The sequence below is a fragment of the Epinephelus lanceolatus genome, chromosome 14 (genome assembly GCF_041903045.1).
Source record: "Epinephelus lanceolatus isolate andai-2023 chromosome 14, ASM4190304v1, whole genome shotgun sequence".
Classification (NCBI taxonomy): domain Eukaryota; kingdom Metazoa; phylum Chordata; class Actinopteri; order Perciformes; family Serranidae; genus Epinephelus; species Epinephelus lanceolatus.
In genome coordinates this window covers 22,755,020-22,778,264 of record NC_135747.1, presented here as the reverse complement: position 1 = coordinate 22,778,264, position 23,245 = coordinate 22,755,020, and the positions used below count along the sequence as shown (strand labels likewise).

Here is a 23,245-nt window from a genome sequence, read left to right as displayed (position 1 = left end):
AAAACTATGTGATTCAGAATGCACCCACAGTTTGTGACCAAGCTTCCATGCTGGAAACATTTCCGTAACTGCTTATCCTGTTAGCGGTCGCAGGGGGGCTGGAGCCTATCCCAGCTGACACTGGATGAGAGGTAGGGTACACCCTGGACAAGTCGCCAGACTATTGCATGGCTGACACATAGAGACAGACAACCATTCATGCTCACATTCACACCTACAGATTAGAGTCACCAGTTAACCTAACCTGCATGTCTTTAGATTGTGTGAGGAAGCCGCAGTATCTGGAGCAAACCCACACTGACACGGGGAGAACATGCAAACTCCACACAAAGGGGCTCCCCTACCCCAAGGTTCAAACCAGCAACCCTGTTGCTGTGAGTTACAGCTAAACAGTACACTAAATATGTTTCTTAAAACATTTGCGGTGAGAAATAGACAATGCAGTAACGCAATCTTGATTTATACTTTATCAGTGCTGCTTCGTTTGACCGCACTTCACAAGCAGTGATTTATATAATTGACAGCTGTGTTACAAACTCCTCAACTTTGATTGGTTGTTTTAGGAGCACTGCAGTCATAGATTGTTTAAAATACTGGATGTAACTACCGTGACGTCATGCATAGCTTTGTGGACTCCCATTTTAAAGCACTGAAATCTGCATTTCAGCTGTCGCCATCTTGGCTTTTTGGACCCAGAAGTGACCATATTTGGACAAGTGGGTGGAGCTGGGGATGAGCGAGTGCAAAACTAATAATAATGCAAAACTTTGGCTCTTAATGAAATGTAAACGGGTAACTTAAAAAAGATTCACCTCTGTACGGTAGTCATGAATGTTGACATTAGCAACAGAGACCAAAACTGTTTCTTTTATCAGGCTGTAAACATGCTTATTTGAGCTGTAAAGTTGGGCATTTTAACATAGACGTCAATGGGGATTTACTCTGTTTTGGAGCCAGCCTCAAGTGGCCACTTAGCCTGAGTGTCAGACTGAAGCTTCCAGAGCCTTCAGTCTGACATTGCCTGCATTGAAGGCGATTTACAAGAGGGAGGGAATTTGATTTTTCCCTAACCAATCAGTAGAGATCAACAACTCACCCAGAATCTGACGTCATTAGTATCCATGCCTCGGGGGTGCTGAAAACAAGCGAGCATTGCCCGTTTAAAATGTCTCCGTCGTCGTGCACGCCAAGCTGCATCGCCATTAAATCCAGTTTAGCAGCTTCCTTAATTTGGTCCTCCATTAACGCGAGTAGTGGCGAAATACCTCGATAGCATCGTTAATGTGGTCTGTAGGATCTGTAGCAGTCGCCATTGTTGCTATCCTCACCAGTTACCCACTGGCGTACAGCTTGACATCAGCGTGGCGCTGACTGGCTAATCGCTAGACCCCGGCGTTCATTGGTCCCTCCATCGTTTGGACGAGATAAATCGCAAATTCATTGCAGTATGCCAGACCAGAGATGCAAGCCTACTCAGTTGAGTGGGCGGGGTCTATGGTCTGGAACCAGGCTAGTGGCCACTTGATGAACTGCTGTTTTTGGCGCTTCCACATTGGCTTCATTTTTCAGCTTTGGAGGTTGCTGTTTGGCCGCGGTAGGGAATGCCATTAGAGGCAGTAGGAAAAGGAGGAATGATTATCTGTCTCATGTACTTCTTTCAGAATATAGTGACAGTTTCAGCAAACAAGACAAAAAGTTATTTTCATACCAGCTGTAGCTGTAACAGGGCTCTGCTTCCTGACTCAATGACATTAAAGGAGCTATATGTAAGAAATCTAAAGCAAATAGTCGTAAAATCCTCCTAATATGTCACAGAGACTAAGGAATAATGTTCATATAACATACTGATCTCACCGACAACAATAGTACAGCCAGAATATTTGCATCTAAAAATTTTCTTTGCAGCCTGCAAATCATGTTTATGTTTTGAATTTGTGTTTTGGCCTGTTGCGCCACCCACTGCCGTCTACCAGTCACGCAGTCAGTAGAGTCTCAGCATCAGTTACAGTTACGACTGAACTACAGCAGCACGGCAAGCAGCATTAGCAGTGTCCCAGCATGAGCAGCCGGCTTCTCCTCAGCTATATCCCGGCAGCAGCGTTAGCAGCAGAGAAGCCGGACTTGCTCGAAGATCAAGGACGTGGCGACACAGCCCTGCCACGGCAGCCGCCCGTGGGCAAACAAATCAGTCTCCAGCATGCCGCTGTCCAGCATCCTCGAATCTGTAGGGGAGGGGGGGCGGACACGACTCGCGGCAGTATTTTGAATTTGAGTGCAGTAACTGTTTTGGCCACATTCTTACATACAGCGCCTTTAAGATATGAAATTGCCATGGCAATACTGGCAAGACTAAAAACAGCAGTCTTGAAACCCAAAGTCATTTACCTTGGTAATCACATAATAGTACTTAGCAAAAGCTGTTATTTACATGAGCTTTTTGTGCCACTTGCAAGGTTGTGAATTATTTTATTAAACTATCCTACCTGGCTCAGCAGGTTCAACTTTTTCATTAACCTTGTAAGGAAATTCATCTTATGCTTTTGACAGATCTTAAATATTTCACATCAGTGCGCAGCCATGGTGCAGGTGGACCAACTTCAGGTCTGAGGCCTATTTTCTCCCATTTAAACATGCAAACTGTGAGGAGACAGTATTAACTACTGAACCACTACAGCTATCAAATCACACATCTGTAGTCGCTTTAAAAAAGGGACACAGAAATCTGAGAGCTGTAACACAAGAGTCTAAAATGACATACATTTGAAACCATATTCACAAATTATTTGTATCATTATTTATTTATATTCTATGATGTGCATGGCAATTTAATGTATGGCTCTTTATGGGCAATAAGGAACAATAAAAATGCATACTCTTTATGTAGGTCTTCCAGGACAGTACATCATGTTAATCGACTGTACCCTTGTTATGTAAATGTTATTAATATAAGAATAAATGTTAAACCTATGCTTTACCTGAATAGAGCAATACATCCAAATCTTAGTCAGCTGTTAAACAAAATTATACTGCACTGCATTTAACTGACAGTAATTACACCCATTGTCTGAAAAGATAAAAATATATATTATGAAAACTATAATTTTGTGCATAAAAAGCTTCGCCTTCTTCTTCTTAAAGTGAAACTTGGCTGATTTTCAACCAACTTTGTATTGTAACAATGTGGGTAGTATGTGTAAATGAACTATGTGAAAGTTCCCTCCATCTCAGTAGCTCCCAGATCTCTCTGCTCAGTGTATTTTTGTTGGCTTTAGGGCTGTTGCTCAAACTACAGATTGTACTTCCTCATTTTTGTACGCCCACTGCCACCACAGACACAAAGAGTATAGAAGCGATTGAGAGAGAGTGAGCTGCTCCTCTCTGTCTCTCTCAAACTCAGACCAAACACAGATCAAACAGTAAAACTAAGCAGTGCTGATAAAATACGAACCAACGTACTGTTACTGAGCTGCCTATTTCTTGCCTATAATGTTTCAGAAACCTATTTTAGCTCAATACAAGATGGTCTGTTACCATCCGGCCACCTTATTGTTTTCGCAGGAGCTGAAACCAATTCACCCACCCACAAGCGGGAGCGTTTATTGTTTATTGTACATTCAGGTAGTTGTAGATTTTCTACCTTTTGAGCAAAACCAATGCCTCAGCCCTTTTTCTGTGTTTTCTCTGGCTCCATTTTCAAAAGTATTTGCATCTTTTTACTGCACAGACACCAGTTTAAAGAGTGGTGAAATACTTCTTTGAGACCGTGGAATATTTAGAAGTTATCGAAACGTATTTCTTCCTAGTTTATCCACTTATATTGTGAGTCACTCATGGGATTATATAAATCCTTTTGTAGATCATTACTTTGCTATTCACATGAGGGTTATGTGACTACAGTACAGGGATGTATTCCAAATTTAACAGACAAATTAAAAACAAAGAAAGATGCTGTTCACGTTTTACTTTTTATATCCTGAAATAAAACCATAAAATCATCATCATAAAAGTACCTTCTTCCTCCCTGTTGCAGACGGGGCACGGCAGGAGTATATTTTTGTGTGTTAGAGAGAGACAGGCTTGATCATGTCTCATCAGCTGTGCAGAGTTTGGTAGAAATGCAGAGACTTAATGAGAGGATGTTTGCTGTGGAGCCTCTCCAGCCAACCGTGTCACATCACGGAGCAACCAGGTAGTCATTAGAGGGACAGATGGTGCTGCGGCTGATTGGTCTCTCTGCTGACCTATTTGAAGGTGTTTTTTCCTCATCATGCCTCTCCTCAGAAGTAGTGAGCAATGTCGGAAATAGAGGGGCTCAAATAAAGACAGAAATGCAAAGTACACTTTAGTAATCTGCAGGATACCTATTGCAGCTTTGATGTGTGGGAGACTCAAAGGCGCTCAATGAGCTTGTGAATTACTCATGAATAAAAGTGCAAAATATGTCTTCTTATTACATGAAACCATTTAACTGAGGGTTATGCATATAACCAACGAGGCACAACACAACATCAGTATGGGGATTGCGTACTCACGAGACCATCCTGAGGAACCTCTCTTTCAAAAGCTGTGCTTTTCCCTCGGGCTGCAAAAGACCTGGCGCAGTCTCTCCTCTTCCATCTAAACTGCACTTCACAGAGCTGGAGGGCAGTGTGGTGTCTGACTCGTGTTGTACCTCGTTTCCCTCCCTCAAGGAGCACTGGTTATCCGCACAACCTCCAATTCGCTTTGGGTCGGCACACTGGGCACATCAGTTATGGGGATGTAACATCACGCCCTGAGACGCCCCTACAGACAGACTGAGAAGATACGGCCCCAGAACAGCTGTAATAGGGATGTCAGCTATGTCACTTTTCTGCCAAGAGCACAGTCTGAGGGACAACCTGGGCTGTCAGATACAGGCAATAAAACTTCATGAATGTGTGTGAGGAAGCCCAGCTTGGGGCACAACAGACATTCTCCAATGACAAAAACAGGAATCGAGGATGCAGCCATGCCCCTGGTGGAGTGAGCCTGTACACCACTGGACATCTATGTGCCACAGAAGTAAGCATGTGAGATCACCACTACAAACCACCAGTCTTGGAAAGAAACAATCCATAAACACTTACCAGCTTTGCTAGCCTTGCTGGACCCACTAGGGGAACGTTTCTTCCCCCCGTGCTATTCCACTTTGCAATTTAGCAAGTTCAACAAGCCAGTTGTTGGTTAAGTGGCAGGAAATGCAGCTAGTTAGCAAGCTAAACGAGCGTAACGCAGGAACAAACGTTGATAGACACGCCTTAGGGAGCAAACCAGCCAAGGTTGAGCTCTGTGGAGGGCAATATTGATTGTATAGATGCATAAAGAAAACTGGATACAGCGTTAACTGCTCAGTGGGGCATGAAGCCAAAAATGTTCAACTGCTATATATAAAATGACCTGGACAATCAGCACTGCATTTGCATCATTGGGCCCACAGAGCAGGTGCACTAGAGACTTTCACTGGCTGACCTGCTAACTTCCAGTTGAGCCCTCCTCTAACTTAAATGGTGAGTATTTAATCATGCAGCTCTTGTAGACTTTCCAAATGCTACCACACTGAATAAATCCAAATGGTGATATTGAAATGAGTCATTTGGGGAAAAAGTCTTTTTGGGGCCCAATGGTTGAAGTTTGGCCACAATGAAAATTGGCGTCAAAGACCTGAGCACATCCTAGCAGCCTGGTTGTACCAAGTGTACTGACTGAAAGGGAACCAACTGTCCTGTTGCCATGTTAAAATGTTTTATTTATTTATTTTTATTTTATTATTTGCACACATAGTAAAAACTACATAGAATCCAGATAAATAATAGAAAAAATAAGGATGTGACAGGAGAGGTCAAGAAGCTATAAGCTTATACAAGGGACCTCCCCTCAACTTAAGATAGAAAACTATATGAACAAGAAAAAACAAAATAAAGAAAGAAAAAACTATATTCAAAAAAACAAAGTGAAACTAAACTAATATAGTTAAACTAATCAAACAAAATAATAAATAGCAGAAACACACTAAGTAAATATAACACAAAAACTAACCTACACAGAACAAAAACAACCACAAATACAGGAAACACAACAAGAAAAAGAAAAAGAAAAAGAGAAAAAAAGAAAAAAAATGTAGCCTATATATACAGTACAGGCCAAAAGTTTGGACACACCTTCTCATTCAATGTGTTTTCTTTATTTTCATGACTATTTACATTGTAGATTCTCACTGAAGGCATCAAAACTATGAATGAACACATGTGGAGTTATGTACTTAACAAAAAAAGGTGAAATAACTGAAAACATGTTTTATATTCTAGTTTCTTCAAAATAGCCACCCTTTGCTCTGATTACTGCTTTGCACACTCTTGGCATTCTCTCCATGAGCTTCAAGAGGTAGTCACCTGAAATGGTTTTCCAACAGTCTTGAAGGAGTTCCCAGAGGTGTTTAGCACTTGTTGGCCCCTTTGCCTTCACTCTGCGGTCCAGCTCACCCCAAACCATCTCGGTTGGGTTCAGGTCCGGTGACTGTGGAGGCCAGGTCATCTGCCGCAGCACTCTATCACTCTCCTTCTTGGTCAAATAGCCCTTACACAGCCTGGAGGTGTGTTTGGGGTCATTGTCCTGTTGAAAAATAAATGATCGTCCAACTAAACGCAAACCGGATGGGATGGCATGTCGCTGCAGGATGCTGTGGTAGCCATGCTGGTTCAGTGTGCCTTCAATTTTGAATAAATCCCCAACAGTGTCACCAGCAAAACACCCCCACACCATCACACCTCCTCCTCCATGCTTCACAGTGGGAACCAGGCATGTGGAATCCATCCGTTCACCTTTTCTGCGTCTCACAAAGACACGGCGGTTGGAACCAAAGATCTCAAATTTGGACTCATCAGACCAAAGCACAGATTTCCACTGGTCTAATGTCCATTCCTTGTGTTTCTTGGCCCAAACAAATCTCTTCTGCTTGTTGCCTCTCCTTAGCAGTGGTTTCCTAGCAGCTATTTGACCATGAAGGCCTGATTCGCGCAGTCTCCTCTTAACAGTTGTTCTAGAGATGGGTCTGCTGCTAGAACTCTGTGTGGCATTCATCTGGTCTCTGATCTGAGCTGCTGTTAACTTGCCATTTCTGAGGCTGGTGACTCGGATGAACTTATCCTCAGAAGCAGAGGTGACTCTTGGTCTTCCTTTCCTGGGTCTGTCCTCATGTGTGCCAGTTTCGTTGTAGCGCTTGATAGTTTTTGCGACTCCACTTGGGGACACATTTAAAGTTGTTGCAATTTTCCGGACTGACTGACCTTCATTCCTTAAAGTAATGATTGCCACTCGTTTTTCTTTAGTTAGCTGATTGGTTCTTGCCATAATATGAATTTTAACAGTTGTCCAATAGGGCTGTCGGCTGTGTATTAACCTGACTTCTGCACAACACAACTGATGGTCCCAACCCCATTGATAAAGCAAGAAATTCCACTAATTAACCCTGATAAGGCACACCTGTGAAGTGGAAACCATTTCAGGTGACTACCTCTTGAAGCTCATGGAGAGAATGCCAAGAGTGTGCAAAGCAGTAATCAGAGCAAAGGGTGGCTATTTTGAAGAAACTAGAATATAAAACATGTTTTCAGTTATTTCACCTTTTTTTGTTAAGTACATAACTCCACATGTGTTCATTCATAGTTCTGATGCCTTCAGTGAGAATCTACAATGTAAATAGTCATGAAAATAAAGAAAACGCATTGAATGAGAAGGTGTGTCCAAACTTTTGGCCTGTACTGTATATATATATATATATATATATAGATATATCTCTATATATATATATATATATATATATATATATATACACACATGTATATGCAAGCAACACATACACATAAGCAACAAAAAATAAAAGACAAAAAAGAACTTAAACATTGTGGATCAAATGTAACAACAATTTCTTTTTAAGATTAATCAAAGACAACAAGCTCTTCACTATATGTACCTTGGAGTTCCATATCTGTACACCATGATATCTAAAAGAGTACTGGCCATGTTTTGCTTTATAAAAAGGAAGATGAAGATGGTCAGATTGTCTAGTATTATATGAGTAAAACTGAGACAGTAAGTAAAAAATTACTAAACGATGATGGTAAAGAAAAAGGTAGAAACATATATTTATATATAAACACACATATCTGATGAGTGTTTATGTCATATACTGACAAAATGTTCAATGTTCTAAACAGGGGGGCAGATGCCTCAATAGAGTTTGAATAAGTTGCCAATCTAACAAAACGTTTTTGTAATATGTAAAGTTTATAAAGATTAGAAGGATATGTGTTTGCCCAAACAATATTACCATAAATCAAATAGGGATAAATCAAAGAATAATATAAAGTCAGTAAACAAGTGACATTTGAAACGCTTCGAACTTTGCTGATGATCCCTAATGACTTCACAATTTTGTTATGAATAAAATAAATATGGGTTTTCCAATTTAAATTCTCATCAACTAAAATGCCTAAAAAACATGTATGAGATACTTGGTAAATTTGTTTTTCATTAACTACCACTCTAACATGATCTCTAATGTATTTCTTGCCCTTACCTGCAAATATTATGAAATTAGATTTTTTAATGTTTAATGCAAGTTTAACTGAATAAAAATCACCCAAAACCAAGACACAAGAAGGATTACATGCAAAATGAAAATGGCAAGTCTGAATTGTATGAGAAAGTAAAGATGAGTTCATGTAGGTCCGTGCTACAAAATGGGATGCGCATAATGGAATATTTAATGCAGAGCAAAGGGGAAGGCTGGGTCACTAAGCCTGGGTGGTCACAAATCCCTATTATCTCCTTAACAACCTGAATTCGACACGAAGAGATAATGTCAAACAACCTAAAGCCGGTAATCTCTCTTGATGATGCCTCTGAGATTCCTAATTTACATTTGAAGCCATGCATTCTTACTTGCACTAGAAATAACACAGCAACCAGGCGAGGAACAGACAGGACTTCACACTGCATAACTCCTATAGAGTTTCATTTTGCAACATTTCTGCACAGAATGAAACAGGATACAGTATCCACGGCAGGGATAATGAAGGCTAGATGGAGGAGAGATGAATTATGGGTCACTTCTGCTGTGGCTGTCACTGCATGTCTGGCATCAAAAGACGGAGTAAAGGGTGAGGAGGAGCCTCTCTTTCGAAGCCATGATTTTTCCAGATGGTGAATAAACTGATGAAGGAATCTATAATTTTCATTGTCTGCTGCAAAACCCAGAAAATAAACACCATCTTGTGAGGGGGGAAAACAGCTAAATCAGTCAAGGGTGTTGTTTTCAACAGGATGCACCTCATCTGCAAAGTATTACAGCTAGGGATTTATCTAGATATATTTTAAATATTGGTGAATTTATTTAAAATTCAACAAGACTTTTGACCTCACAGCAAGATCTGAGTCTGCCAAAGTATCATACAGCCCAACTGTAACAACTTGGTGCAATTGCAACGTCTTTGATCAGTGTGTTAAACTGCTACTGTAAGTGTGTGTGCCGGCAACCATTGACTTCTAAATGAATGTGATTTCCATTGAGGAGGATAGCACATTTGAAGGGGTGTCTGCCAGGAGTTCGGAGACCTATGTGCCATACCCAGACAAGCCTGGGAGTGAGTCCAAAGTACATGGCTACATATCAGCGTCCAGACACTAGAAAACATTCAGACAGAATGTGCTCAAACTGTGCTGATTGTGTAGATCTTTTGTGCTGCCGGGGGAAAGATGTGTGTGAAGCATCCATGTTTTCACAGAAATGGATGTAAACTGTAACTGCATCTTGACGGGTTCGTGGAGGCATACAACCACAAGGCAGTAATCCAAGATTCTTTTTAAAAGTCTGTGGTTTATCGAATGCTGCGGTGAGATGGGTTCTAGCCAGTGTTGGGCTCGTTACTCTAAAAATTTAATAAATTACTCATTACTTGTTACTCTTTTCAAAAGTAACATTACTTCACTTATTAGTCCCTGCCAACAGTAATTCATTACACTAGTCATTATATTACTTTTCTGTACACCCCATAAAATTTGTAACTGCGTATCGCCCCAAAATTGAGCTGTGTGCCTCTGTGTGGATGTCTGGGTAATCGCTGTTCAGTGTAGCTAAAGCTAGACACCTCCTGTTTATCTGGGGGTTTTCTGTTGCCTGTGACTAGTATTTTCCTGAGACTCTGCCCGAAAGATGGAGAGTCATTTCATGCACCACATATCCAGCTTCATGACTTTGTAGCTGCAGCTGTGGACAATTAAAATCCAGTTTTGGTTGTTTAGCCAGTGTAAGGCTACAGCCAGCCTCCGCGGCTGAGGAGGGCTCAGCTTTGGTGGGGTGTGTTTCCTGGAGCTTCATGTTGTTGTGGTGTCGGTCGCAGTATCCGAGGTGTTTCAGACTTTGGGGGTTTGATGTGTTTTTTACAGTGGAAAGTGTTTTGGTCTGACTACCTGCAGCAACAGTGTTCTTGTCATCTTTCCTCCTGACAAAATCAAAGTAATGGGAATATTTCCAGCCTCTACGGTAAGCATTTCCAATTAACTTGCTGCTTTATGACATGTGCGCAGCCCGACGATTACTAAAATGAGTTCACTGATGTAATTCAAGTCAGTAGTGATATGATAACAAAAGTAACGATGTAACAAGTTGTTTGGTTTTGGAGTAATTGTAATACTATTACTGAAATTTCATCCGTAAATAGAAACACTACTCTTTACTAGAGTGTAGTGGTTAGAGCACTTGTCTTCCATGAAGAAGGTCCAGAGTTTGAATCCTGCTGGGGTCGACGTCAGCAATGTCATGCGGTCGCTAGAGGTTCCCACCACCGACTGAACAGGATCAGATTAATCTGAGCACAGTTATCATAGACAGGAGATTCCAGACGTAACAGCGGATTCATTCATTCTTTACTAGAAAAAGTAATTTTATTACTGTAACACGTTACTAGTTACTGCCCAACACTAGTTCAAATGCTAATAGAGTAATTCATACCTGCACCACTTTGGCCCCCTCGTGCTGTGTGGCCCCCCATCCCCTACCCTAGATTTGTCTCTGACAAGTTATGGCACTGGCGAAGGCGGACTTCACAAGCTGTAGATAGCCATTAATTGTCGGGAATTAGTGAAGTTTTCTGAGGTTATGGGGCCAAAACATCCCACTTTTCCAGCAGTGATTTCTGCTATAATGTTACTTGAGGCCATAAAATTTTCATAATTGAAATGAACAAATTCAAAACAGTTATGTCGTGGGTGACAAAGAGATTTGACTGTTTGATTTGTTAAATAAAGTGAGTGAAAAAAGTCCTTACAATAGATATATCTTGATTCCAGAGGGCAGCGAGGATGACAGGCTGATTATAAGACAAACAACTGTATAAGCAGAAATGATAGACAACAAGCACAAGGTGGATCATAATGTCAGCAAGTTTTACACTATACTTTTCTTTTTTTTTGTTTCACAATAACAAGAACTATGTGAGAGAAATGAAGCAAAATCCATTTGTAATCTGTCAAATGAACCTTTCTCTGTGTAAATGAAGTGAAGCCTTGGGGCTACTTGAGACAGCTCGAGCGATTTGCCATATTCAAACATGACAAACTACTCACAGCAGTAAGGCAGTGTATTTAAGGTGTTAATGCTCTGCCCACAGTTTTGCTTTTTTACCTGTGCTAATTACATTCCCCAGTAGCATTTAAGTAGAGTAGCTACTTTTCTAACTTTATAATGTTTCAAGTAGCAAGCATTTTTTGTACTAAGTAGAGGGGTTGCATAAATTATTGAAGAGGTTTGTTTATTATTAATTCACAGTAGATATTTCATAATGTGAAATTGCTTCAGCGTATTAAGCTTCTTCCTCTGAGAAGCTCGTAGTGTAGATTTCTACTTGCAAAGTGTAGTGTTACTGTAGCCTAACTAATGAAGAGTAGCATGTGGCTTCACTACAGTTTTAAAGTAGCTACTGGCTATTGCTTATGTAGCATTTCATAAGGAAGCTCGCCTGCCAACAGCCAAATCATGTCTCTCTCCAGCACAGCACTGTGGGGAAAATATCAATAGAGGTTTTGTGGTGTTCTCCCTCCTACCGGTATTTGGTGATGCCATTTGTCACATTGTGTGCCAGCCTCAAACATGCAAGCGTAGTTAGATAAAGTATTGTCTTGGCTCTGCTTTTGTTTGTGTGCTTTGGAAACATCAATACAGTTTACTGCTGTCAATGTTCCTGGCTGTTTTATCGCATTTGACCTGATCTGATTTTGGGTGCTAATTTCGGTTTGTGTGCTGCTGCTGTTTATCTATGTACAGTACTCGATTTTCAATTCTTGTGGTGACTAAGCTTATTTCTCTCTTGTTGATTAGTGTGTGCATTACGATGCTTTCATGCTGCTTCAGGCTGAATTAATTTTGCTGAATATCTCCCCAGGTTGTTGTTGTTTTGGAGGGCTCTCCAATCGGCCTGCAGCAGACAGGGGTCTGGTAGATTGTTATATTTTGTATTGTTGCTTTCAGTGTTTTTCTGCAGAGCTTGGTGTATGCTTTTGGGGAGTGAGGAGGTCAGGGCCTCGAAACCAAATATCTCTGTACACATTCTGCAAATGTTTTCAAATAATATATCTATTTCACATTAGTTTACTGACTAAGGTTTTATAACTCTGCAATTTTAAGTAGTGTCTTTGCGGAGTAGTTTGCTGTAGAGATATTAAGCTGGACTGGACACAGGGAAAGAAAACCATTACAGCATTTATCTTTAACGACTCAAAATGCATCCCAAGTATTAGACTGTCTGTGATAAAATATGCCCTTACCATAGACAAAATATACAGCAAATGACTACCGAACTTTATTGTGCAACAGTGCTAAACCACCTCCTCTAATGGTGCCCATTACTTCATTTCAGTCAGGACTCACACACCAAGGTTTTAAACCTCTGTTGGAAGTTAGAGGTGTGGCAGAAGCAAATCTAAGCAAACTTGACACAGACTGTCCCTGTGCTCACAGCCGCCCAAACAAAGCCTGAGATACACAGCACTGAATGAACACGGACATATGCTGTAGAAGTCTCTGGAAACCACATCTGAATGCTAATGATGCAGTGAGCTGGGCTGGTGGAGGGAATGAAGTAGCAGGTAGCGCAGAGGGGTTGAGGTGCAGTGTGAGCACTGTTAGTATACAGTAAATAAGCGCCAAACTTATTATGGACTGTCTTGTTATGAGGGCAGTCACAGCCAATTGCATGGTATATGAAACATGAATAGACTTTTGTGCTTTCCTGTGCTACTGCAAGGCATCATTACATCACCACGCATTGTGATAGCACTGTATGTGACCAGATTTAAGACAAATGTAGGTGGGAAAAATAGATTTGTGTCCATGATGAGCCTGTTTACACCTGGTGTTAACATGCATTTTCAGGAATGTGAACACAAATGGACAACTGAGACACATCGCTGTTCAGTACCTGGCTGTCACCTAACTGCTATGTCCTCTGACCTAAGGGCCTAGCACACATTCATTAGGGTCCACACTTTAGGTAGCTGTTCGCTAGTCAAGTTAGCAATTATGTCTGTACAGCTGGAGACATTGTTTTCACACAACACTTTGTCCAACTTGTAGTAAAATGGGCAAGTTATAGAGCATTAGCCTGCTGTCACTAAAACAACCATCATGTCCCACACTGATTAAGTATTTTCCTGTTCCATGCTTGTCGGGAATGCATTAGGGCGCATTAGTGTTTACACTACAAAAGATACCTGATCAAATGTGTCCCAGACCTCCTTCGCAAATGGTTTCAGTTATTGGACGGCAATGCGTCTTGGTGGTTTTTTTTACACTTCTATTTAACACAGTTCAATTGTGATTGAATGTCCCAAGATGCATGTTAAGACCTGGTATAAACCATGGATGCATAAAAAGAACTGGATACAGCGTTAGAGGCAGGCCCCTTTTTATTCCCATGAATGTTGCTCAGTGGCGCATGAAGCCAAAAAAGCTTGATTTCCACAGTATGAAATGACCTGGACCTTCTGCATTGTGGGGCCAGAAGAGCAAGCGCACTAGAGATTTTTGCTGGCTGAGCGGCTAACTTGGATGGATTCAATCCTGATAGTGAAACCAGTCATTTCCCTGTGGTTGTGACGCTCAAAGATTTACCCACTGATTTACAGACATCACAAGACAAGTCTTGGCTTGGTATAAACAGACTCAGTGATAACCCTCTACCTAATTTTGTCTCAACCAACATCTTAATAACGAAATTATGAAAGCCACACAGCACCTGCTGTAACATTACCAGACAAAATTCTAATTAGAAACATGTATGTTAACGTATTGGTTTCTAGCAACAGCACACAGTTAGCTCTCAAAGAAATCCAAGCAGCAAAGAGAATTAGGCAAGAAGAACTACACCGTCCTCAATTAACAAACATGAACTTTCAATCTTAGATAAGTTAACAAAATCAAAAGCTAAGCTCATAAAGAAGAGACTGAGATAGTGGGCAGAATCAGGTGGTGTAGGTAAACTGAGAAGTATCAGGTTATAATGGCTGCTCTCACTGTACACCTACATGAATTCGATTGGATGTTACTAGTCAACTTGTGGCCAAGCAGCCAGGGATTGTGAAGCTTCAATAAAGCAGCCAATGCCAATCATCTACAGTAGAGTCAGTGGTCCGCCTGATTGAATGCTATCCTCTAAGGCACCACTCTTTAATGCTTTTAAACTGTTTCTCTTATAAGTAAAATGGCATCATCCCAACTGATGATACAAGTTTTATCTGCCCCACAGTGATGCCAGGGTCAAACAATTTCAGCCTTACATAGCTTTAAGAAATGTGTCCTCCTAACATATGGTTTCTATATTTAATTCTAAAGCTGGAGGCTAAATACATAATATGGCATTTGTACAAGAACTCCTCCACTCAGCTGCTCTCAGAGTTGGTGGGTTATCTGTCCAGATGGCCACTGAAATGCTGAGCGACCTGTATCATCTAAACTCAGGTGGCAAACTGGACCATGTGCTGTATGAAATGGATGCCCCACGCCAGCGGTCATATGGGAGAATCAGCTACAGATCATCAACTCTTGGAGCTGGCACTGATTTCTACAAACACACTTCCACAAGGCAGATGCTTCCTGACAAGGAGCATGAACCCAAGCTGTCCAGTTGATACTCATCTGGTGTACAAATACACTGAAAGATGCAGTTACTTGCAACAATAAAATAAATTACTGATGATGGTGGACATTTATAACAGACTTCAGTATGTCAGTGCACAGTTGTTAGGCTGTGAAGCAGCAGTGTAACATTTCCATTTAATGTCAAACAACAGGGTTAATGAGACTGTTAACCAGCGCTACAGTGACTGTACTTTGTCTGGCTGATGGTAAATCATTGTATAGGCTGATGGCTGGGAATATAAGCAAAAAACGTTATTTAGTTGACTGTAAAATTTGGTATACCAAACTCCTAATGAGGTTCTCGTCTGCAGGTTAATAGGGGTCTGTAAATATGTGGTTTATGAAGCCAGGCATTGATGTATCGATAGAGTAAAAGCATCTGTGGGACCTGCACATGTGACAGGAAGTAATTAAGCTTCCATTACGCAGCGCTGCTTGTCTCGGCTAACCATTAATGCACTCCAAAGACTTTCCTCTCATGCGCTCCGAATGCACAGTCGCAGTTAATGTAAATAGCCGAGCATGACCCTCCTGTCACCACAGCCTTTCCCTTCTGTGGTAACATCAGCATTAATGATGAATCATTATGCAGTGGAATCTGGCTTTTTCGTCTCATTATCTGACAGGCTGCAGCTCCCCCGTCAACCCCAAAGACACCTCTGCCTGAATCCTATTATTCCTCCGCTCCTTTAGCCCTGTGGCAATTTGAAGAGGATCACCAAACCTCCTTATAAAGCACTTCACCATGACACATGTTGTTGACCACAGTTACACGTGTGATGTGCCGCGCTGGTGTCAGACCACTGAATAAATAAAAGCAATTTGAACACAGAATTTGATGTCACACGGTACGCCCACACACGCACACGCAGGCCACACAGAAGTGTTTTTATTATCAAACACACCCACACATGAACACAATCACACAGCACGCAAAATGCAAGACACACAAGTTTCTTTTGTGATAACATCGCTGTGTCTGTGTGTACCGCTAAAAAAAAAACAGGTTCTCTTCGATTCACTGCCATTCCCTCTCCCTCACTCCCAAAGCTCTGTCATGAAATATGCATTCACATTCAATACGTTGGGAATCAGAGTCAACACACAGAACCGAAGGAAGAGCCTGCTTCCTTTGCCAATCGCAGTAGTAAAACCTACTACTTTTAGCTTCTAGGCCCTTTTCATCAGAACGGTGCTGTGGATAATTTATGATACAAGCTGAAGCTGTGAGGCAAACACAATTTCAGCTGGTCACCGTGAGTAACTCTGACACAGACTCAGACCTTTTGTCTTCATTGATCATCAAATGAAAAGTGGGACACTCTGATGGTTAGTATCCAGAATCAGGATTTTGTCAGCACTACAAGCAGATTTTTCATATATCATAACACACTGAGTGTTATACATGTATGTATCTTGTATCTTATGTAACTGTCGCATCATGCAACTTGGCAGTGTGGAAGCATGAAGCAGAGAGCCAGCCGAGCTGTATGAGAGACTCAGCAAGACTGAAAGCAGAGCATGGGGAACATACAGCTCTAGGGCTCCCATTACAGGTACAGGATACAGAAAGCTAGCCGAAGACAAGCGTCTCCAGAGGAACTCTGTCCAAAAAAAGTTTAGCCTGCTCTGAAACAGTGTGTCAGTGCCACGTGAGGTGAAAGAGACTGTTATAAAACCCCAACATTTTAGAGAGCAAAATGGATCCTGTTTGAATCAGTATATGAGTGCGGAGGTGGAACTCTTCTTAATTTGCATTGCAACACTAAAAAGAACTATTAGCCTCAAAACAAAATCCATTGTTGATAATTGCAAATTCTAATTTTCCCACATGCACATCTTGAAGGGAAAAATAAAGAGGTACTCAGAAACATAATTAATGATGCCATCCAGGAGTTCTTAATTAATACGTCTCTTCTTTATAAGCAGATGGCCATAGCCACAGAGACAAAGATGCTAATTCCAGCCCGACCCCAGAAATACATGTACTTCAAGCAGTTGGCCGTGTGTCCACACAGCACCCCTGCAGAGACGAGCATAAAATGGACATCCAACATTCAAACTCACAAGGACATTCTGGCAAATGACACATTCCCTGTGATAAAACAGACATGACTTTCTTTTTCTAGGCATCCATGCGATGCAGTATATCTCCTCCATCATGAAAAGAAACACAGCTAGCTGCACAATTTCAAGCAAAATCAATACAATCTTCATTCTCTGTGATGCAGCGACAAAGTGATTCATGTCCACATCATCAGAGAAAAAGCTTGTACCATCTGAAGTGTTGTTCAAGGCAATGTATTCAGTTCAATGGGCACAGTCACCTAAGATGATGAATGAAAAGAAAAGTGGAGGAAGACATGGTAAATGTTGCACCAAATCCTTATGTTCTATTCTATTTTCTTCCACCTGAAATATCAAGGCACCATCGCACACGATGCATTCAACTCAAATTCAAAGTGACAGAACCTGTGAATAGGTCTTGCTGAGTCTTGTGTGCTTTATTTATATTTTCAGCCAAGTCGATATATATAAACCTGAAGCTGCTGCTATTTGGCACTTAAGGCAGTTTAAGGCAGGGATTGTAGTTATTATGCTTTAAGTCAAAAGCGCATACACAGTAATAATATATGCGTCTACTAAGCCATCCTGGCTGGGAGCCTCAGTCTACTAAGTGTTGTGCAAATAGAGAAAGTAAATTACCATAATACCACACTGGCTGTGGTAAAAGGCACCAAGGACATCGAACACACGGCAAAAATAAAAATGCTTGTAGTAATTGTGTATGTGTGTAGTAATTTCCTGAAAATGTAATAAGGCTTAACCTGATCAGAAAGTATTAAAACCCAATAATCAATCCCTCCAGGATTTTGCCAGCATTTTTTTTCATGGGATTGTTGCGGCCTACTATGCCTTCATAGCAGCTTTTCTGAAAAACGTGATACAGGTTGTGATGAAATTGCAGGGGCAAGTGAAAATTGCTTTGCAAGGCTGTCTCATATTTGGAGCCTTTTATTATGAGCATTCAGTGTTTCCCACAGAAGTAGAATCTATTTGTAATGGTTGGGGGGTTGGGTGGGGCAAATAGACCCTTGTAAGTTTATTTTGAAAAAAAGACTGTATGCTGGCAGAAACTGTACATTTCCTGTAAAAATGGAAGTGTATTTTGAAAAGACACAATGCATTTAACAAGCATAAATTATCATGCTGTCCAAAGTAGGGTTCCCAGTGCGTCATATTTGGACGTTTAGGTCCACTGACAAAACGGCAGTATTTGAAGAGTTGGGATGAGAACATGTTGGAGGGTTAGACAAGATCGATACCACTGTTATATTTGAAGCTTAGTCCAAAGCATAAAGACTGGAAACAGGAAATAGATAGCATTGCAAGAGCTATACACTCTGCTTCCAGTCTTCATTCTCAGCTACATTAACCATCTCCTGGCTGTAGCTTCATATTAAACAGATGGACCTTTGATCTTATCTAACTCTCAGTGAGTAAGCAAGTGAGCATACTTTCCAAAATGTGAACTATTCCTTTATTGTGCACACCATACTCCGTATAAACAAATCTTTGAGATTTCTGTTTCTGAAAGGTTCAAAAATCTTGGTTTGATGGGTATCTGACTCGGTGGAGAAAATCCATATCCATCACAGCAGGGCAAAGAAAGTCTCATACTTTTCAAAAGGGAGAGGCTACACAACTCATGCCAAGAGGAATAACATGCAGAGCACAACAAGAGCCTGCCATTCATCAAATGCCAGTGCTTCAGGTTCAGAGAAATGTGTTTTTATGTCAGAAATGAAAGACAGTGCTGCTGGTTTGTGTGGCTTAAAGAACTAGCAAATAACAACTGTGTCCTCGTTGCTGCATAAAGTCAAGACCTAGAATATTTACCATGTCAGAGGTGAGCGTGTTTTGAAATTACATTATTCACTTTGACATACTTTCTATTACTTTTCAAAAGCCTGCTTGGACACCTTTTGTTTCTCTGCACAGCTTTATGATGTTTGTCCAGTGGAATTGAAACATCCTTTGTGCATGAAAATACACGTTGCCCTTTGTTCTCATTTGGCAGTTGGGCTGCACATCTGAGTTTACCCACAGGAACGGCCAAAATGTACTTCTACTGAGCACAGAGAATTAAAGATCCTCTAGAGACACAGTGCCTCTGAGGCCAGGCATATGGTGCATTATTTAGGGTACATTCAACTGAACTGATAATGAAAAGCTGCTGTGTGTACTTTATCCAAACGGTGAAATCTGGCTTCAGAATTGGTGACTCTGCAAAAGCTAATTTAGGACGGACGGGACCAAATTACTCAGTCTCAGAGATTTAAATGCCACAAATGAATCTTAAACCAGGGTTATAGGTGTGAAAAAACATAAAGAAAAGCTTGAAACAACAATAATGCATTCATGCAAATTATCAGTCCAAAATAGAACTGGAATCAGTGCAAAAATATTGGGGAAATATTGCTCCTGAAATTTCTTCAGAACCTGCCTCCTAACTCTCATTATTGCTCTGAGAGGAAAAAGACTATGTCAAGCTCACAGGTCGATGATGTTGTATCCTGTCACAATCACAGAAGGAGCAACTAATGATCCTCTGAGAACAGAGAAAACAGCAGGTTTCTATACCTGCCATAATTACCGCTTATGTTTATTTGGATTGTGTGCAGTGCAGAAGGGAGCGCGGCTGTGTTTCCACCTCTCTTTGAGTCAAAACAAACTGTCACCCTGAGCAGACAACTCTGCCTGTCTCCCCACTCAGGCTGTGCTCACCGAGTCTAGATCTTTCTCAAATCAGGGTCAGTAACAATAACCGCACCATCTGTGTCACGTCTGTCTATGGCAAATTATATTTCTAATTTTCTTTGACAGTCTGTCAAATTTCTGGAGTACAATAAGTTTGTAAATGTATGAGTTGTTGTTGTTGGGTTGCTGAGTGTAGAATATGATGGATACTTCCTGATATTGGATATAAATAGGTGTTTCAGCCCTGCATGGAATGGAATTGTGTATGCAATGTCTATTAAAAATGTTTCATACATGATCCTCAGACATTGCTAATAAAGCAATTATGGTTAGGGTTAGGGTTAGTAGGTAGAATAACAGAACATTTGAGTCTAGTCTCAGCTGGTAGAACAGATTAAATCACCGTGCTTATTTCTCTCTCTTTTACTCTCTATTTACCTCTTTATTTTGACCCCTCTCTGTTTTTCTCGACAGCTTCTTTCACTTTGAATCTGGTCCTCTGGCTTTTTGTCTGGAGCTCAGCCACTGTTAAAGTCCCTGTTGCATTAACATGAAGTGGCAGGTAGTTATCATGCTGAGAGAAGACTGTTTTCACCAGAAAAACAGCACTGTTCATTTTTGTTGTTTAACTGCTTAAAGAAACAGTTCACCCCAAAATAAAAAAATACACATTTCCTCTTACTTGTAGCGCTATTTATCAAGCTGCATTGTTCTGGTGTCAGCTGCTGAGTGTTGGAGATATCAGCCTTATGTCTGCCTTCCCTTGGATATAATGGAACTGGTTGGCACTCGGCTTGTGGTGCTCAAAGTGCCAAGAAAATAAATTTGAAAAACTCAACAGCAATGTCTCTTTCCAGAAATCATGACCCGGTTTGTCCAGATAATCCACAGACCTTGTTGTGAGCATTTCTAATGTAGGGACTATTTTCTGTCTACCAAACTATGCTGCCAACCGTATCACTGTGCAGAAGAAAGCGTTCATCTACTTTTCGCTCACCAAGCACCACTAAGCTGGTTTACAGCAGATTTTTTTTAATGCACAAGAGTATTTTTGATATATATGTCAAATAAATATATTGTCTATATTGGTGTTATCAGAGTTTGGATGAGGTCTGTGGCTATTTTCCATAAACCCGGTTTCGCATATGTAATACAAATGTGACAAGTAGTTTATTCCCCACTGGCACTAGATTAGTTGTGTCATATAGACTACAAGCATATGCATCAAAAGTAGGCAAATTGGATAAAAAGTCAGTGTTAAACCTGGCTGAATGTGCCCAGCCAACATTTGTATGTGGGGCCCGTGTGGGTAGCGAATAGGCTGAGAAACTGGCCCTATGTGGGATTGTCCACAGGTTCCATATTGGCCCCATGCTAACTGCCCACATGGGTGGAGTTACCCAAGTGGGTCCCACATGGGTTTTGCTGGGGCTATCTGAGTACCAAATGGGTATGGGCCCAAAATGGGCATCTCTTCTGGAGCCCACCTTGGAAAATCCACCCATGCTGGCAATTGGCTTGGGGCCGATATTGAACCCATGGACAGTCCAATTTTGGGCCCGTTTTAGGCCCATTTACCCACATGGGCCCCACATACAAATGTTGGCTGGGTATCATTTAGCCAAGGCTCCCAGAGAGTTGGGGTGGGTCAATTACTTGTACATTTACTATACAGTATAAACCTCCTCATTGGCTACAATTAGGACTATAAGGACACTGTAAAAACAAATGACCCTCAGCCTTGCTAATACCTGCTACTACTGATCCTGTTCCTTGTTTTTAGCCCCTTTTACACGGACTGTTCAAGGGGAGAATATCGTGTAGTTATGTTGCCTTAGTGATTTGTTTGAAAAGGTATGATTGTGAAATCGGGGGACACAGCTGTCTTGCCTTTAAGCCAACAACAGAGGTAGTAACAGAACTGCATCGGTGGCTGTGTAAAAAGGACAGCTGGCAGGAAGGGACCATGGGCCAGATGGGTGTGATGTTTTGACAATGTGTTATGTGTGCGACCCACCGTTGGAGATTTAAAGAGCAGCTGACAGCAGTTAGCAGCTAACTCAAAAGAAGAACAGAGGCCGAAAATGTCCACAAATTGGGGAAACAATGAGGTCTGGGAGCTCCCTACCCTCCAAGCAGAGGACAAGATCAGCCACCATGTAACAGTGATGGTAAATGATTGTTATTGCCATGTACACTAGAGTTCTACACTCTTGTGTTATATGCCACACCTGTCACACCTTTTTTGCTTCCACGATGCCAGCATGCTATCTTAACTCTCACACTGAAGCGGCATGATGCTGCCATTATATGGCTCTGTGTAAAAATGTAAAGAAGGGACTTTGTAGTGGCCCTATAGTGCGATCTCTGTGTAAATGACTTTTGTGTCTCCTGGTCTGCACATCACAAACTTGGCTTGCCTATACACAAACATCTTCCTGTTTGTTATTTCACACCTCTTGTGTACAAAGCTCTAGACTCAAACTCAATCCATAACCTCTGGTGCTGTACCTCCCCCAGCAAACCCTCCTACTGCCTACAATCAAAAGCAAGGCACTCAACTGTTTCTGCCTTGGACCGAAAATCCCTCCCCCACAGCTGGATCAAGGTGTATTGTGTGTCTGTTTGTAGCAAGCTCTGTGAGCAATCCCCCAATGAAGAACAGAAGTGCATTGTTCATGGCATGTTTTATACAGGAAGGGCCAATGTCCTCAAAATTAAGAGGTCTTCCAGAATGCCCCTGGCCACTCTCCCTCTCCCTCAGGGCCAGCATGTGTTTGATCATCACAGCCAAAAGGAACATGGCCTCCCTGCTGATCTAGGTGGATGTCTCCATCCATTGAGAGCTCAGTAAGAGACTGCTACAACCCCCATCTACTGTCCATTATCCAGAGATGCTGCTCATGATTAAAATCATGGGAAGGGAAGCCTTAAACCCTTTCAAGCCCTGTTATGGTAATGTAATGTTTGGCTCCCTAACTCTCTTATGAGCCTTTTTTTTAATCATTGCCTGGATGGTGACTGAAGAAGGGTGCCATGCAACAAAGAGTCCCTGGCATTGTGACTGCCTCGTCACCATCTTAAAGGAATTCTCTGATGTTTAGGGAATATGTTAATTTGATTTCTTGCACAGAGTTAGATGTGCAAACTACACACCAGACTACATCTTTGTCAGGCGAAGTGATTACCTGCTGTTTCTGCTGGAAGCCTAGCAATCTTACAGTACTAGCCAAGAAATTGAAATATTACACTTTATTTTTTTAATTTTTTTTT

General features: G+C 41.3%; 1 protein-coding gene across 2 annotated transcripts in view; it reads right to left on the bottom strand.

The window, feature by feature from the left end:
* The window catches only part of b3galt1b (UDP-Gal:betaGlcNAc beta 1,3-galactosyltransferase, polypeptide 1b), a 72,239-nt gene that overhangs the window by 24,435 nt on the left and 24,559 nt on the right, over nucleotides 1–23,245 (bottom strand). Inside the window, exon 1 of one of the 2 annotated variants that reach the window (XM_078174495.1) lies at nucleotides 4,533–4,636. The exons of the other annotated variant lie outside the window; for it this stretch is intronic. The gene's annotated coding sequence lies outside the window, so the exon portion shown is untranslated. Of the gene's footprint in view, nucleotides 1–4,532; nucleotides 4,637–23,245 lie in introns of those variants that run through there. 2 annotated transcript variants of the gene reach the window in all.